The sequence below is a fragment of the Oryctolagus cuniculus genome, chromosome 5 (genome assembly GCF_964237555.1).
Source record: "Oryctolagus cuniculus chromosome 5, mOryCun1.1, whole genome shotgun sequence".
Lineage (NCBI taxonomy): Eukaryota > Metazoa > Chordata > Mammalia > Lagomorpha > Leporidae > Oryctolagus > Oryctolagus cuniculus.
The window spans coordinates 17,635,029-17,651,200 of NC_091436.1; the positions used below are offsets into that span (position 1 = coordinate 17,635,029).

At 46.0% G+C, this 16,172-nt stretch overlaps 1 long non-coding RNA gene across 2 annotated transcripts in view; it reads right to left on the minus strand.

The window, feature by feature from the left end:
• Nucleotides 1-1,035: 1,035 nt before the first annotated feature.
• PPP1R14C (protein phosphatase 1 regulatory inhibitor subunit 14C) overlaps nt 1,036-16,172 on the minus strand; it is a 100,315-nt gene continuing 85,178 nt past the window's right edge. For both annotated transcript variants that reach the window (XR_007915900.2, XR_007915901.2), the window contains one exon: nt 1,036-2,606. This is a non-coding gene — a long non-coding RNA (protein phosphatase 1 regulatory inhibitor subunit 14C). The remainder of the gene's footprint in view (nt 2,607-16,172) is intronic.

A 16,172-nucleotide genomic window follows, 5' to 3' on the forward strand; every position in this document is an offset into this window, starting at 1 on the left:
TTGAGGGGTGTTAGCAGGGGGCAAGCTTGTTGTGCTGGGAAGGACCAGGAGTTATGGGAGAGGCCCAAGCTTCTGGGGGGTGGGGGCACTCAGGGTGATTAGTGAAGCTAGGCCCAGAGCAAGGTGGGGGAGGGGCCGTGAGCGTGGAAGAAGGGAATTCTCGCTTTGTTGGAAGATGGTAACTTGGGCTGGTCAAGCCAAATGGAAAATCCTGCCAGTTCTGCATGTTTCTGGCCGTGAGCTCTAATAATAATTGTGGGGAGCAACCCGGACTGGACTAAGTTACTGGAATTAAGACTTATTCTATGCATCTGCTCTCCCACAATATGGCACTGGGAGAGGAGAAAACAGCTTCTACGCAGCTGCCTCTTGCCAACTTGAGTGATGACCTCCAGGAGCTGATCCTACTCCTGATTGGAGGAGAGCAGCGTACTCGGCGTGTGGGCAGCCGAGTTGGGATTGGCGGAAGAGGACTATAAAGGAGGAGAGAGACAACATGCACCAGGAACATCTATCTGAAGGAACACCTGAGCAGCCCCCGAGAGAGCCGGCCGGCGGTGTGCCGCTCCCCTGCGGAAGTGGGGAAAGTGGCCAAGGGGAACCGCCCTTCCACGGAAGTGGAAGGGACAGTAGCCAACCCGGGAAGAACCAGCAGCAAACCCGGGGAGGGCCGAGCAGACGAAAGAACAGTGCAGGGTCCTGTGTCGTTCATCCATGAAGACGGGGAGCGACAATAATTAGAATATTTAATGGATTCAAATTCTTCCTGGAGATTTCTATTAGGTGGGAAATGGGAGTTTTAATGACAGGGAAGAGACATGGCCTGGTACCTGCTGAAGGTGACCCTGACAAGGTGGCCCGGCTGCTCTGTGTCCACAGCTCCATCTGACTGACGACACCTCAGACACAGCCAGGACTACGCGCCTGGAAATACCTTAAATAAAAACCCAGATGCTGGTACCGCATGCCCCTCAAAGAACGAACAAAGCAACATCATCCCATCCACGGGTTGGGTGAGGCATATGTGTAAACAGATCAGTAAGCAGCTCCATTTATTTCAGTAAGTAGCTTGTAAATAAATCATTGGTAAACATTACAAAATTAAATACATTTTCAAAAGCTTGCCAGTATACGTAAAATTCACAAACATAGTTCTTTTAAAAAATAAAATATGTTCAGAGCACCCTTGATAGAAAATGCCTGACCCCTGTGCTCAGACAGGGCCACCCGGAGACACCTTAGAGCAGGTGGGGTTTGCACAGGGAGACAGCAGGGGCCACCTGAAAGAAGAGTTTCTTCTCTTACCTTTGACCCCGCCCACATCCCAGCTGAATTCAACTTTGGGCTGTGCTCAGGCCCGGCTCTGAGCATGGGGACAGGGGTGCATAATTAGGGCCAGGACCCCCCCCCCCAAAGCTCTCACCATAAGCCATGGAAATGCAATCTCCGTGCTTCCAAATCAGCAAATGGTGCCATACTAGCGGTCTTGTCACTCCTCCACCTGTCCAGCCCTGAGGTCTCACTCCCAGTCTGGTGCCACCCAGGCTCAGGAGGGACCAGACTGCGTCAAAGGAAGAACACACTGCCTTGGTAACCACCTTTTGATCTGCTTTCAGGGAGAGGGAACAACACCCAGTATTTGGTTGAAAGCGGAGAATTCAATGCTATCCCATGCTTCCCCTTCTGCTGCAAAACACTGCTCTGAGAGCGTGGGCATTTCTCTAGAAATCAAGTTCGTTCTTCAAACAAAGGGTTCATAAAACTGTAAAAGACCACAAATGAGGCAATAAGCACATGACCTGGCAAAGCATCCCAACCAATGAAATAATACAAAGTCCATAAATGAAGCCCTTGACCAACTCAACGTTGTCGTAGCGGAGTGCGTGAGAATAACGGATACTCCGAATTCTTTCACTTTGGTGCACAGAGTGAATGTTGAGGGTCAGCTGCACGGACGGGAAGAACAGCCCAGTGACCTCCCACTAAGGGACGGCAAGGAGTTTATTCCGTCAATGTGAAATGAAGCTCACAGCGACATCTTAAATGACTGGTGTGTAGATATATACAAGTATGAGAAATTTGACCTGTGAGTCAGATGTACAATATAAGAAAAAAGTATTCCCAAATTAGCTGTAAGAAAACCATCTTCTCTGTGGAGTAAGGTCCTGAACGCCTGAGTCCTTGCAGAAAATGCTGCCTGCCCTGGCCCGTCTCTGAATGTCCACCTGCTTTGATAATCCTTGGCTGGGCTGTAGTTAGAGTCATGATATCTTGGCTATTAAAATATTACACTATCAAAAACCTTTAAAAACAGCAACAGCAATGATCTTGAATAAATGTGTAGAAGATTCCCCTGCACACCAAAAAAAAACAAAAACAAAACAAAACAAAAACAAAACAAAACAAAAAAAACAAAAAAACAAACCAAACCACTTGTTCTTAAGGACAACTATTCTTTAACAAAAGTCGTCATGGAGTCTACATCCCAGAACCCTGTCTTCGTCTCCGGAGAACTCCGCCCTGATCCAGAATCATACGCTCTTCTTCTGTGGAGGGCTCAGTTTCCGCATGCCTCTTATCCGAGAGAGGAGCTCTTTGATAAATTCCTAAAAGACATAGAAGCAATTCATATGAGAGATCACGCTATTAAAATCTGTTTAAAAATCTGCCTAAAGTAATTTATGTCGATTGCAGATGATTTTCATTGATCAATGTGGTTGGATGTGTTCTCCAGGAAATGTTTAAAAAAAAAAAACAAAAAAAAAAAACAAAAAACAAGCATGCTTAGGACTGGTATTGTGGCACAGAGGGTTAAGCCCCCTGCCCACAACCCTGGAATCCTGTATGACCCCTTTTCAGTTGCCAGCTGTTGCACAATGTGATCCAGCTCCCTGCTAGTGTCCCTGGGAAAGCAGCAGAGGAGAGCCCATGTGCTTGGGGCCCTGCACCCACGTGGGAGACCTGGATGAAGCCCCTGGCTCCTGGCTTCAGCCTGGCCCAGCCCCCAACCATTGCAGCAATTTGGGGGAGTGAACCAGTCGATGGAAGATGTCTCTCTCTCTCTCTCTCTCTCTCTCTCTGCCCTTCTAACTCTGCCTTTCAAATAAAAGTAAATTAATCTTTAAGAACAAAACAAAACAAATGAAGCATGCTGAAACTTCACATTGCAACGCTTCCTTCCCGCTGCACTCTCTTTAGGGAGAAAATCAGGCCACCTTCCATCACGAACCTCCACCCAGTCCCTGCAGGCATTTGTGGTTAGGTCCAGGTTGGCGTCTGAGATTGCGCTTCTCCACCTAGCTCACAGGGGATGCTTGTGGGAGTCCCTGGACCGCACCTGCGCTAGCAAGGCTAGACCAGTGCTTCCCAAACTTGGGCCTGCATCAGGACCACCAGGGGGACTTACAAACCAGAGCAAAGACACATTTCACACTCTAATTCAGCACCCCCACACACTCTCACAGCCCTGGACTTGAGATTTTCAGGACAAATACTACATGGATACTCTCTGATCTTCCACTTATACATTAATGCTGAGGGAAACCTACCAACATGATTTCATGACCTGCAAATGATCAGAACCCAAAGACAGAAGAGTGATCTAGAATGACTTCCACCAAACACCATCAGGAATCTGTCCTTGTTGCCTCGTGTTTGCAAATGTTTCGCTACCCAACAAGTCACCTTTATTAGGTCATAAATGCTTCATCTTCCAATATGACATTTGTCAAAGACAAAGCTGACAGCCAGTCTGCTTCCTGATCACCGGTGGAGGAGAGATCTGTGCCCAGTGGGGACCATCGGAGAACAAACCTACCAGGAAACCTTAGTCTCCATCAGGGTGGTGGGCATCTCCTTGCTTCAAGCCGTGCTCTCGAACGCAAGCTCCCAGAGCAAACATGCCCTATGCTACTCCCCAGCTTTAAAACACAAGCTGAAATATCCAGTCCATTAACCCCCACAATGCTTTGCTAAACAACCTTTCTGCTATTATAAATGTGCTATGTGCTTTTTTCTCAAAAAGTTGGAAAGTACAAAACAGCAGCAATGTACTCTTCAGAAATAACCACTATGAACACTTCATTCTATGGACATTGTTTTTACCTAATTAAGACCATACTGTGTAAGTATATTCTTTCTCTCCGCCCCCCCCACAGTGTTATGGCAGAAGCCTTCTCCCACAACATTAAACGGCCTTCCTAAAAATGAAGAGGAATGGTTATGCATTGTTGTACTGTATGAGTGCTGTACAATCTGCTTAACTTCCCAACTCTGGATCTTTGTATAGTTCCTGCCTGGATTTCCAAAATTCTAACTAGCACCTGTGTCTGCAGGCTGCAATATTCCATTTAGAGGGCTAACTCTGCAAGTAGGTCAAAGGATACAAATATTTTAATCATCATTATTTCTAAACTTGCACAGAATGAAACACAAGGAAAGTAAAATCTAGGCCCCATGTTAATGTTCTGAATACTGTCTCTGTAAGAAATTTTCTCGGGTGGAAATAGTGTCTTATTTCCCCTGTTATATTCAACTTTCAATTTGAAAAGTTAAATGGCTTTCCTTTTGCCCCCTTTACTACACGGTTTAACCAATACTGGTGTTCAGCACACCAGTACAGTTTCAATTTTGTTATTTTTAAAATCTTTTACTCGATTGGCAACTATACACTACTTTAGCACTTGGGTGTAAATTTTCTTTCTTTTTTCTAGAAACAAAGGTGAGAATCAAAAACTCTGAAAATTTATTTTCATAACCTCCGTAATTTTTTCTGCACTATTTTAAAAACATTTTTCACAAAGTAAAGACCAAAATCACATGAAGAATAACGTGCCATTCTCTTAAATATGAAAGGGATTTGGTCACTTAAGCCAAATTGATATTCTCTCCAACAGACTGTGGGGAGCAATCCGGACTGGACTGAGTTACTGGAATTAAGACTTATTCTATGCATCTGCTCTCCCACAATATGGCGCTGGGAGAGAAGTAAACAGCTTCCGCACAGCTGCCTCCAGTTCAACTAATAAACTGTAGGACTTGCTCCTGATTGGAGGAGAGCAGCGTACTCGGCGTGTGGGCAGCCGAGTTAGGATTGGTGGAGGAGGACTATAAAGGAGGAGAGAGACGGCATGCACTAGGAACATCTAAGGGGAACATCTAAGGGGAACACCTGTGCAGCCCCCAAGAGAGCTGGCCGGCGGTGTGCCGCTCCCCTGCGGAAGTGGGGAATGTGGCCAGGGGGAACTGCCCTTCCACGGAGGTGGAAGGGACAGTAGCCAACCCGGGAAGAACCAGCAGCAAACCCGGGGAGGGCCGAGCAGACGAAAGAACAGCGCAGGGTCCTGTGTCGTTCCTCCACGAAGAGGGGGAGCGACATAATGGTGCCGTGACTCGGATATGAAGCCTAGGCAGGGCTTAGTGTCGTTCCTCCACGAAGAGGGGGAGCGACACAGACTATCATGGTTGTTTAACATGTGCATAAATCTCAGATTACAAAGTTTAAAAGGGGGAAGGTATTTGAGCACCAGTTAAGACACTGCTTTGGACGTCCCATATTGCTGTGTCTGAGTTTTGAGTCTGACCTCTGCTTCTGGTCACAGCTTCCTGCTAATGAGAACACGGGGAAGCAGCAGGTAACAGATCAAGTACTTGGGTCCCTGCCACCCATGTGGGAGACCCACATGGAATTCTCCACTCCTGACTTTGGCCTGGCCCAGTTCTGGCTCTTGCAGGCATTTGGAAAGTGAACAAGCAGGTTGATATCATGCACACTCTCCGTCTCTCTCTTTTCGCCTTTCAAAGGAAATGAAAAAGACATTAAATTTTTTAAAAAGTAGCTAAGTCTTTTTTTAAAGTTTAAATAAATAATTTGTCTTATGTTTATGGCATACTAACATTAATGAAAAAGTCTCGTTTTAAATTCTGTAGTAACATAATTTATAGCCTGCATCTTAATATACTGTCATTGTTCATTATGTGCATATTTTAAAAGTTTGCATAATGGAATGTTCAGCTGAAAACAGCAAGCTAAAAACCAGTGACACCAATATTGACTCCATACAGAAACGTGGCAGCGCCACTCACACAGGATGCTGTTGGTGACAGAGGATTCTCAAGGCTTTCTAACCAAAAGTACTCTGATGCTCGTCTCATGTTTCTCAACAGCACTCGAGACTGGTAGCCACAGTTCACAACTCAGACCTGGGTTAGGGACTCTGATTAAGTCAGAGAAGGGTTGCCCCTTTGAGAGGACGTCTGAGTTGAGATGGCGGTGAACAGAGACAGGTCAGCTTGGAGAAGACCTGGGGACCCTGGTCACAGCACACAAGCAGAGCCCTGCAGAGAAGCCAAGGCACGGGCATCCCTGGCACAGAAAGGCTGGAGTGAGTGTGGTAGAGCATTGCCGGGGGTGCTGGGAGAGGACCTCCTTGGCCAGAGTAAGAGTGTTGTTGGTACAGCAGAAGGGAAGCCTCCAGAGGCTGTGAGGTAGGGACACAACACCACCTGATTCACGTTTCCATGAGCTTTCTTTGAGTCTTATGAAGATGAATTAAAGGTCAATTTCAATGTGGAATGAAAGAAGTATTTTTGCAGTGTCCAGACAAGAGATACCGGTGGCTTAGAGTCTGTTAATGGAAACCAAAATGGAAATAAGTGGGCAGATGTGGGGCCCACTTCATAGGCAGAGCCAATAGACTTGGCAGCTGGACTGAATGGGGGCAGGGGATGGTGGAGGAGGGAAATGGGACAAGAAGGGAGTCAAGGTCACACCCAGAAGAAAGGATGGTGCCATGTGCTGAGAGGGGGAATAACCGGAGGAGGAAGAAACCAAGTTCACGGATTTGTGATGAGATGTCAGGAAGCCAACAAATACAATGTTGGGTCTCCCCCTTGGCTGAAAGCATAAAATATGCACATCAGTAGCATCTAGATCAGCAGCTTTCAATGTAAAAACAAACAACAGCAACAATAACAAGATACCTATGTGTGATCCACAGAGATATAAGGCTGAAATGATGGTTCTGTGTCAGTCAAACTTGCAGTATTTTCCTTTTTGAAAAAAATAATAGGTTAGCATCATCTAATGTGTCCTCACCCAAAATCTGCAAACACACGATGATCTAAATATAGGCTATGCCCTACAGCACCCAGTAAGCACATGTGACTATTTAAATTTAAATTCATCAAAAGAAATAAAATTTAATATTGAGTTAAGCTTACTAATCACATTTCAAGTACTCTACAGCCATATGTGACTAGTGACTACCTACTTAAATAATACAGACAGAGTCATTTCCAGTGCCACAGAAAACGCTGTTGGACAGCACAGATGACAAGATGAATTACTTTGGAGAGTAAGTGTACACAGAGCAGCTAGAAGGCCAAAGATCAAGACCAGAGGCCTCAGCAAGTGAGGTCAGGTGGAGGAATCGGAGCCATAAGAGATGGGGGGAGCAGGGGCGAACCAGAGGGTGTACCATTAAGAAGCCAAGAATAGAAAGTGTTTCCAGAAGGAAGAGATACTCAGTGAGAGCTTAAGTAAACCAAGGACACAGACAAAGCCACTGGATTGGGCAAGAAGGGGCCCTTGTGTTCACGACAGAGGCCTTAGTTGAATGGTTGGGAAGAAGTTCCCCCCAGTAAAATGTTCACTGTGACTTTTTGTGTGTGAGAGCAGTTTTATTAAGGTACAACTACTGTGCCATAAACTGGACACATTTAAGGTATACAAACAGCACATACAATCTGTAGGGTCAACGTAATAATATACTCAGTGCCTCCAGAAGTGTCTTTGGGCCCCTTTGCAATCCCTTCCTCTTCCAGAAAATGTGGATCTGTTTTCTGTCACTACAATTAGTAGATTCAGCCATACTGAGAGTTCATTTCTATTTTTTTTGTTGTTGAGTAGCATTCCATCATACAGATGCGCCACCATTTGCTTAACTCCTCACCTGTTTTCAGGTAATACTAGTCTTCATTGATTTTTCTTAAAATTGTGTGTGGCTATTCTGGGTCCTTTAAATTTTTTTAGAATTTTACAATCAGCTTGTAAATTTCTGCCAAAACAGCCTGTCGAGATTTTGACTGAGATTGCATTGTATCTGGAGAACTGACATCTTAGCAATAATGATCCTTTAACTCATGAATATGGTATACCTCTACTCTCACTTGCCTTCTTTAATCATCTCAGCAATGTTTCCCAATTTTCAATGTTCAGATAGAGCACATCTTTTGTCAAATATATTCATAAGTATTCAGCTTTGCTGATGTTATTGTAAATGGTATGTTTTTATTTCTAATTGTTGCAAGTATATATTCAATAGATTTTCACATACCTATCTTATATCCTGAAAGCATACTCAACTCATATTATTAGTTCTTAGAGATTTTTTGCAGATTCTGTTGGGTTATCTACATGATCATGTTGTTTGTGTATCAGGATAATTTTACTTCTTCCAGTTTAAACTCCTTGAGTCTCTTTTTCTTGCTAACTGTACTGGCTAGAAGGCCCAACAAAATGTTGAGTAAAAATGGGGATAGGGGAATGCAGATCACTTTGCTGGTTTCGGGGGAGCACACAGTCTTTTCCCACTAAGTCTGGTACTGGCCTGTGGGTTTCTTACAGACGTTCTTTATAGGTTTACGAAGGTTGCTTTCTCATCCTACTTTGCTGGGATTCTTTATTGGAAATAGATATTGAGTTTTCTCAAATGCTTTGTCTGTGTCTACAGACATGATGATAAGAATTTTCTCCTCCTAGTTTGTTGATACAGTTAGTTATGCTGGTTATCTAACATTAAATCAACCTCCCATTCTTAGAATAGACCTTACTTGACTGTAATCTCTTATCTTTTAAGAAATATTATTGAAATTAATTTTGTAGAATTTTCAATTGATTTTTACATCTATGTTTGCACGAGATATTCATGTATCCAATCCTTTTCTTGTAATGTCCTTGGTTTCGGTGTCAGAGTAATGCTTGAGTCACAGGATGGTGGAGAAGCATGCCTTCTTTCCCCAGCTTCTGCAAGGGTTTGTGCAGAGTTGGTGGACTTTGTGATTCTGTTGTTAGATGTCCAGCAAAATTCCCCAGTGGGGCCTACTGAGCCTGGACATTTTTTTAAAATTTTTTAAGGGAGGTTTTCCTAGATCTTATATATTTTAAGATATTTACATATATGATAAAGGAAAAACAAGCAACTTTTCTTCTCTCACATCCCCGACACAGCACATTCTGGTCACTAACAGGAGTATCAGGGTGGGGAGCTTCCTCACACATCAAGTAATCCCCAGTGCACACCAACAGGACGTCCTGTGAGTCTATTCAGTTCCAACACTGTACACCTGGAGTTTAGGGTCCCCCACCCCATAGGAGTTCTGTGTCAGGATCGGGGGTCAAAGGGTACCTAGCACCCAAATATCAGGAAGTGACAGGTAGAAAGTGAAATAAATAGAGACAGACATCAAATATGTAATTCTTCTACTGCACTACCACAGGCCTAGTTCATGTAAGTTGTTGAACTTCTAGCACAAGGTCTTCATATCTATGAATCTGTGGCAATGTCACTTCCCTCTTTCCTGATCTCGGTCCTTTGTCTGCTCTATTCCCAGTACCAGTGTGGCTACAGGTTTATCAGTGCGTTGGCCTTTTCTGAGAACGGGCCTTCATTTCACTGATTATATTTGTTGTTTTTCTATTTTCTATTTCACTGATTTATACTCCCATATTTATTATTTCCTTGCTACTCCTTATTTTATGTTTAATTTAATTTTTTTCTCCTTTTCCTGGTTTCTGAAGTAGAAGCAGAAGTCACTGATTTTAGTTTTTTCTAGTATAGACATTTAGTGCTATATATTCCATTTTTAGCCACTGGGTTGGTCACAAATTTTTATATGGTGGCTTTTCTTTCTTTCTGTTTAAGATATTTTCTAATTCACATCTTCTCTGAGCTATGGGATATTTAGAAATGCATCATTTAGGTGACGGTGCTGTGGTGTAGTAGGTTAAGCCTCTGCCCGCAGCACTGGCATCCCACAAGGGCTCCAGGTTGAGTCTCGGCTGCTCTACTTGTGATCCAGCTCATTGCTGATGGCCTGGGAAAGCAGTGGAGCATGGCCCAAGTGCTTGGGGCCCTGCACCTGCGTGGGAGACCCAGAAGAAGCTCTTGGTTCCTGGCTTCTGATCAGTCCAGTTATGGCCATTGCAGCCATTTGGGGAGTGAACCAGTGGATGGAAGACCTTTCTCTCTATATCTCCCTCTCTCTGTAACTCTACCTCTCAATTAAATGAATAAATCTTTAAAAAAAAAGAGAGAGAGTGAAAAGAAACGTGTCATTTAGTGTTCCTGAGATTGCTTTGCTGCTGATTTCTAATTTACTCCCATTGTAGTCAAAGCATATACTGTGTATGATTTGGATCATTGTAAATTTGAAACTTCCTTTATGGGGCAGAATAAGCCTGTCTTGGAAGATATACTGCATGCATTTTATTAAAAAAACAGCAGTCTATCTCCAGACGTCTCTCCACTGCCTTCTATGGCCCCCTCCTTGGAACCTGGACATACATGGAACATGCTAAAAGGAGGAAGGAACCCGAGCAGGTCCTCATCTGTAGGAATTCCAAGCAAAAATGCTAAGGTTTTCTGTTTTTAAAATCCTTGAGCCTCTGCATTCATTCATAAGGATTTTTTTTTAATATTTATTTTATTTAGTTGAAAGACAGTGTCACAGAGAGAGAGAGAGACAGAGACAGAGAGAGAGAGAAAGGTCTTCCATCTGGTGGTTCACTCCCCAAATGATGCATTGGCCACAGCTGAGCTGATCAGAAGCCAGGAGCCAGGAGCTTCCTCTGGGTCTCCCATGAAGATGCAGGGGCCCAAGGACATGGGCCATCCTCTACCGCCTTCCCAGGCCACCGCAGAGAGCTGGATTGGAAGAGGAGCAGCTGGGACTAGAACCTGCCCAATGGGATGCCGGCACTGCAGGCCAGGCTTTAACCCACTGTGCCACAGCACCAACCCCAAAATGTTAAGTTTTTAAAGGAGAATCTTCAGCCACAGAGGCCAGGATCTTTTGTGATGTGTGGAGCTCAACGCTTTTTGACCTTTCAGTGGCTGAGCGCCTGGGTGAGGAACACCTTGTGGATGTGGGGTCTGTATTTAGTCTTGGTTATGCTTGATCCAAAGAAAATGAAGAAAAGTAACAGCATTCGCAGCCTCGCAACATGTTACTATATTTACTCCAAAGCAGCAGGTTTCCCGGCTCAGAAAAGCTGATGCTTAGTTCATTACAAGTCATCTGCCCAAGGCCACAATGCAAATATTTGCATCCAGGTCCCTGGATGCCAGCCGAGCTGGGTATAAATACATCGTGAGCCCTCACTCTGCCCCCGGTGGAGTCTGTGCCAGACCCTACCCCACGCGTCAAGACGCCGAGGCCTTCCTTCCCAGGAGCTCAAGGGCTGGCTTGGAAAGAAGACAGGGGGACAGGCTCTGTCCCTGCAAGCCATGAGCGCGGCGCTGAGTGTGTGAACATGTGGGCCCAGCAGATGACAGGGCAAACAAAGGAAGCTCCTCGCTCCAGGAGCGCTCCTGAGAGCAGATGATCTGGTGAGTGTCAGGCCTACAGAGATCACAAGGACCTCTTTGGAGTGAAGGGCCTGCTCCTTCTCCCTCTTCCGTCTCCAGGAAATTTGCTCCTGGATGAACATCTCTCTCCCAGTCTCCTACTAGCCACTCGAGTACTCCCACAGCTGAAACACTGTCTCAGCTAACTGCCATGAACCATTTGCCTGGCCCGTCTTTCGGGACAAGCAGCACCTGTCTTCCAGGCTGTTACAGCAGCTCTGTCCCAACGCTCCTCAAATACGCCCTTAGGATCTGGACCCCAGCATCCGCCTCCCCCGCTGCCTGGTTCACCATGGGCCGTGAGGTCCAGCCCTGGGGCGGGGGACAAACCTGGAGCGGCACAAAGCACCTCATGCACTGCTCCTCATGGGGCAGAGACCCTGTGTCCTGAGGACCAAGGACCGCACGCTGACGCAAGAAACCGACATGCAGGAGGTGGACATCTTGGATTACAAACAAAGGAGAAGGCTCAGAGATGAATGCCTAAAATGAGCTGTAATAGATTTGTTCCTATAAGGCAGGACCCTGAACAGCCAGAAAGTATGTGAGGAACAAGAGTAGCTTAACTAAGGCTTAACTAAGGCAGGAAGGGTGCATTAAAACATAGTGTGTGGCTGGCACCGTGGCTCACTAGGCTAATCCTCCACATGCAGCACCGGCACCCCGGGTTCTAGTGCTGGTTGGGGCGCCGGTTCTGTCCCGGTTGCTCTTCTTCCAGTCCAGCTCTCAGCTGTGGCCCAGGAGTGCAGTGGAGGATGGCCCAAGTGCTTGGGCCCTGCACCTGCATGGGAGACCTGGAGGAAGCACCTGGCTCCTGGCTTCGGATCAGCACAGTGCGCTGGCTGTGGCGGCCATTTGGGGGGTGAACCAATGGAAGGAAGACCTTTCTCTCTGTCTCTCTCACTGTCTAACTCTGCCTGTCAAAAAATAAAAATAAAAAAAAAAACATAGTGCGTATCATCAAACTGACAAAAATTTTTAACAATACCAAGTGTGTGGGAGTAAGGAGGCTAAAAGGGAGTTCTTATTGCCCTGTTGGTGGTTATACAAGCTGGTATAAATACCCAAGAATAGCAACTGGTATTCTGGCCCAGTAGTTAAACCCCTGCTTACGACGACAGCCTCCCATATCAGAGTGCTGGTTCAAGTCCTGACTGTACCTGGGAAAGCAGCTGATATCATAGCCAGCTGGTTGGACCCCTGCCGCCATGTAGGAGGCCTGGATGGAGTTCCTGGCTCCTGGCTTCCGTGTGGCCCAGCCGTGGTGTTATGGCCATTTGGGAAGTGAACCAGTAGATAGAAGATATGTGTGTGTGTGTGTGTGTGTGTGTGTGTGTCTTACATTCTACTTTTCCAATAAACAAACATTTTTTATTTTTTGAAAGGCAGAGAGAGAGAGAGGGATCTCCCATCCATTGTTTCACTCCCAGAGCAGCCACATCGGCCAGAGCTGTGCTAATCTGAAGCCAGGAGCCAGAAGGTTCTTCTGGGTCTCCCACATGGGTGCAGGGGTCCAAGGTCTTGGGTCATCTTCCACTGCTTTCCCAGCCACATCAGCAGGGAGCTGGATCTAAAGTGGAGCAGCCAGGATTTGAACAGGCATCCATATGAATACTGGCATCTCATGTGGTAGCTTTACCCGCTACGCCATGGCACTAGACTCCCTACTTAAAAAAAAAAAATCTTTAGAAAAAGAAATCACTTTAAAAAATTCAAGAACAACCTCATTTCTTGGTATATTCCTCTTGTACACAAGTTCAACAGCAGTCATTTTATTGCACCATTATTCATAGTAATGACAAACTGAACACTGTCTGAGTAGCCACAGAACAGATAAATACCTTACAGTGCATTAATACAAAGGGATGCTATACAGTAATAAAGATGAGCAACAGCTGCCTGTATTAACAGGCATAAATTTCAGACATCCAACTTAGGGCAAAATGAGCAAACTGAAAAGGAAAACTTGCAAAGTATTATCTGCACAGTTAAGAAGCCCAGAGTCCTCCATGCGCCCTGGATTGCTCACTTTCGGTTTCTGAGCAGGCTTAATAGACAAGAGGGGCTCAGCCGAGGCTTGGCAACATTATAGGAGTAAATCAACGAATTCCTACAACTCAGGCATAAACGTGAAAAGGCACGGAGAAAGGGCCCTGGAATCTTCGGGCGTGAGCTGGGTGAGGAAAAAGCAAGTGTGGCAAGGGGCCTGAGCAGCTCCAATGTTTCCAGGGCGCATCTGAAACCTGGTAGCAGCCAGACGGGGGTAAGGGATGGCCAGAGCCTTCTGGGGAAGGGTGGAGCCTAGGATCCTCCCTCCCACCCTCCCTGTCTCTCTCTCTCTCTCTCTCTCACACACACACACCCCAGAGAGATAAAAAACACAACAGATTGAAAGGAGCAACATTTGTAGGGAGCTGGGAAAATGAAATGTACACATCATATAGCCAGCTCATTTACAAGGTACTTTAGAGAAAGGGAGAGAGAGAAAAGAAGGGAAAAGGCCAGGCAGGCGGGCGAGCCGTGTTCTCAGGGGATCCGGCAGCAGCCGTGAAAACAGAAGGTCCCTTCTCGCTCTACCCCAGGGCCCTGCATGGCTGCAGCCACCTCCCCCTGAGCCCTTGTCCCCTGATCCCTCCTGGTCCTGTGGCTTCCGACTTTCACCCCGTGTCCATGCCTGCTCCAGCCCACGCCAGAGGCAGCAGATGGACACACATTCTGTAATTATCGCCCCAGCCGGGCGTCGGGTAGCCTTCCCCAGTCATTCAGAGTAATTAATGTGTCACACTCATTGACGATAACGCGCTGCTTAAAGCAAGAGGGGCCCACTGGCAAGCAGGAAAAAAGGACCGCAGAATCAATGCACATTACTGCCTTGTACGCAATTAAACTGACTGAAGTCATTCTTTCAAGTATTTTGAGTAATTTAAAAAGAGATAAATAAGATATATAGATGCTGTCCCTTTAATTAGAAGTGTTTCCTGATAAAAGGACTTTTAAAAGAAATACTTGAAACTACGGCTAGCGGAATGGCTTCACCAAACACAGTAACTGTGAATCAGCAGGATCCCCGGAGAGCTCTCATGTTCAGCTCGCTTCTCTCCACACCACCACGCACCCCAATACCAGGTAGGGGGCAGCGCGGAGGGAACTGGCAGCCGGAAACTCTGACACAGGTTACACAACCCTCCCCAGGACCAGTTACTGCCTTACATCTGCATATTCATAGGAACTATTTGCATATTCATGGAAGCCATCTGCTGCTGACCCTCAGTCTCACTACTGCCCTATAGGGGACTGGGTCAAGCTGGGGACCAGCTTCAGGTGGCTGCCTGACAGATCTTCCAAGAAGCCTGACTTCAACAGACAGGTGGGAACCAGGCCAGTGTGACCCTGGTGGAGGCCAGCAGTTTCGCGAAGTGAGGGGGATGGGAGGGTAGGATGGGCTTCTCTGAAAGCCCATGGTTCCACCCAAAAACTGTTCCAAAGGGCAAAGGTCATCAGCCGAGGACCCCGCGGCGCATTTAAAGCTCACTCTGTAAGCTTTCATGAGCCTGGCACCCCAGGTCACCCAGGACGCCAGCCAGGCACTGCCCCCGAAACACAGCCAAGCAGCACCTCAAACAGCTCTGTTGGGCCCCCAGCCCCCGTGACCCTGGGATTTGCTCCCGAAGTCACTGAGCACAGTCCATCGACACTGCCTCACTGCTCCCCTCTCGGGGGGTGGGGGAGGACGGGGAGGACAGGGAGCAGGTGTTTACCCTTAGAGACATCCACCTGCTGCCGGCCACCACAACTGACCACAGCTATCATCAGGATCTGCAGAGGCTCATGACCCTCCTGAGTGCAAGGGTTTGTGGCCGCTGTTGCTTTAACGACTTCTGCTAAATAAATTCCTACTTAAGTGCAACTGCTGGGTACTTTCCCCTCTCCTTTAACTTACAACCACTGCCACCATGTTGTCCATTTATTTTCTTGACTCTCTGCCTTTAAAGATTAATTTGTTCTGCTGGGAGAGCAGTCCGATTAATCTATTTTAGAGATTCAACCCACTGCTCTTAGACTAAGTCATTTTTTTAATCAAATTCCAATCCTTATGTATATGCAACTAAACAGGCCATTTGCCCTCCCCACACCCAACACTACATGCAATTCTTTCCTCACTGGTAGGTTTCTTAGAGCCGTCACACTTGCAGCTTAGGCAACCTAAAATGATGTCCATATTGTCCATAACCATTGCAGGAAATTCTGTTAAATCATAATCTCCCACTTGCCAATCACTATGGAAACTAATTTCCCCAAGGTCCCATTACCCATGAGAGAGAATATTATTTGCTATGAATACCTGAATCCTGTCTAAATAAAAGAAACCCATGTCCAGACTTTTCTGCATTTATTTTTTGCTGTTTTAACTTTGTTATAGAGATCTAAAAATCATGTGTCAGATTATTTTGATTCATATTATTTCTTCTGCTTAGATCTAAACATAGGAAGAGAGCATGGAACTATTTGTAATATGGGGTTGGCTACTCTGAATTATAAATAAGA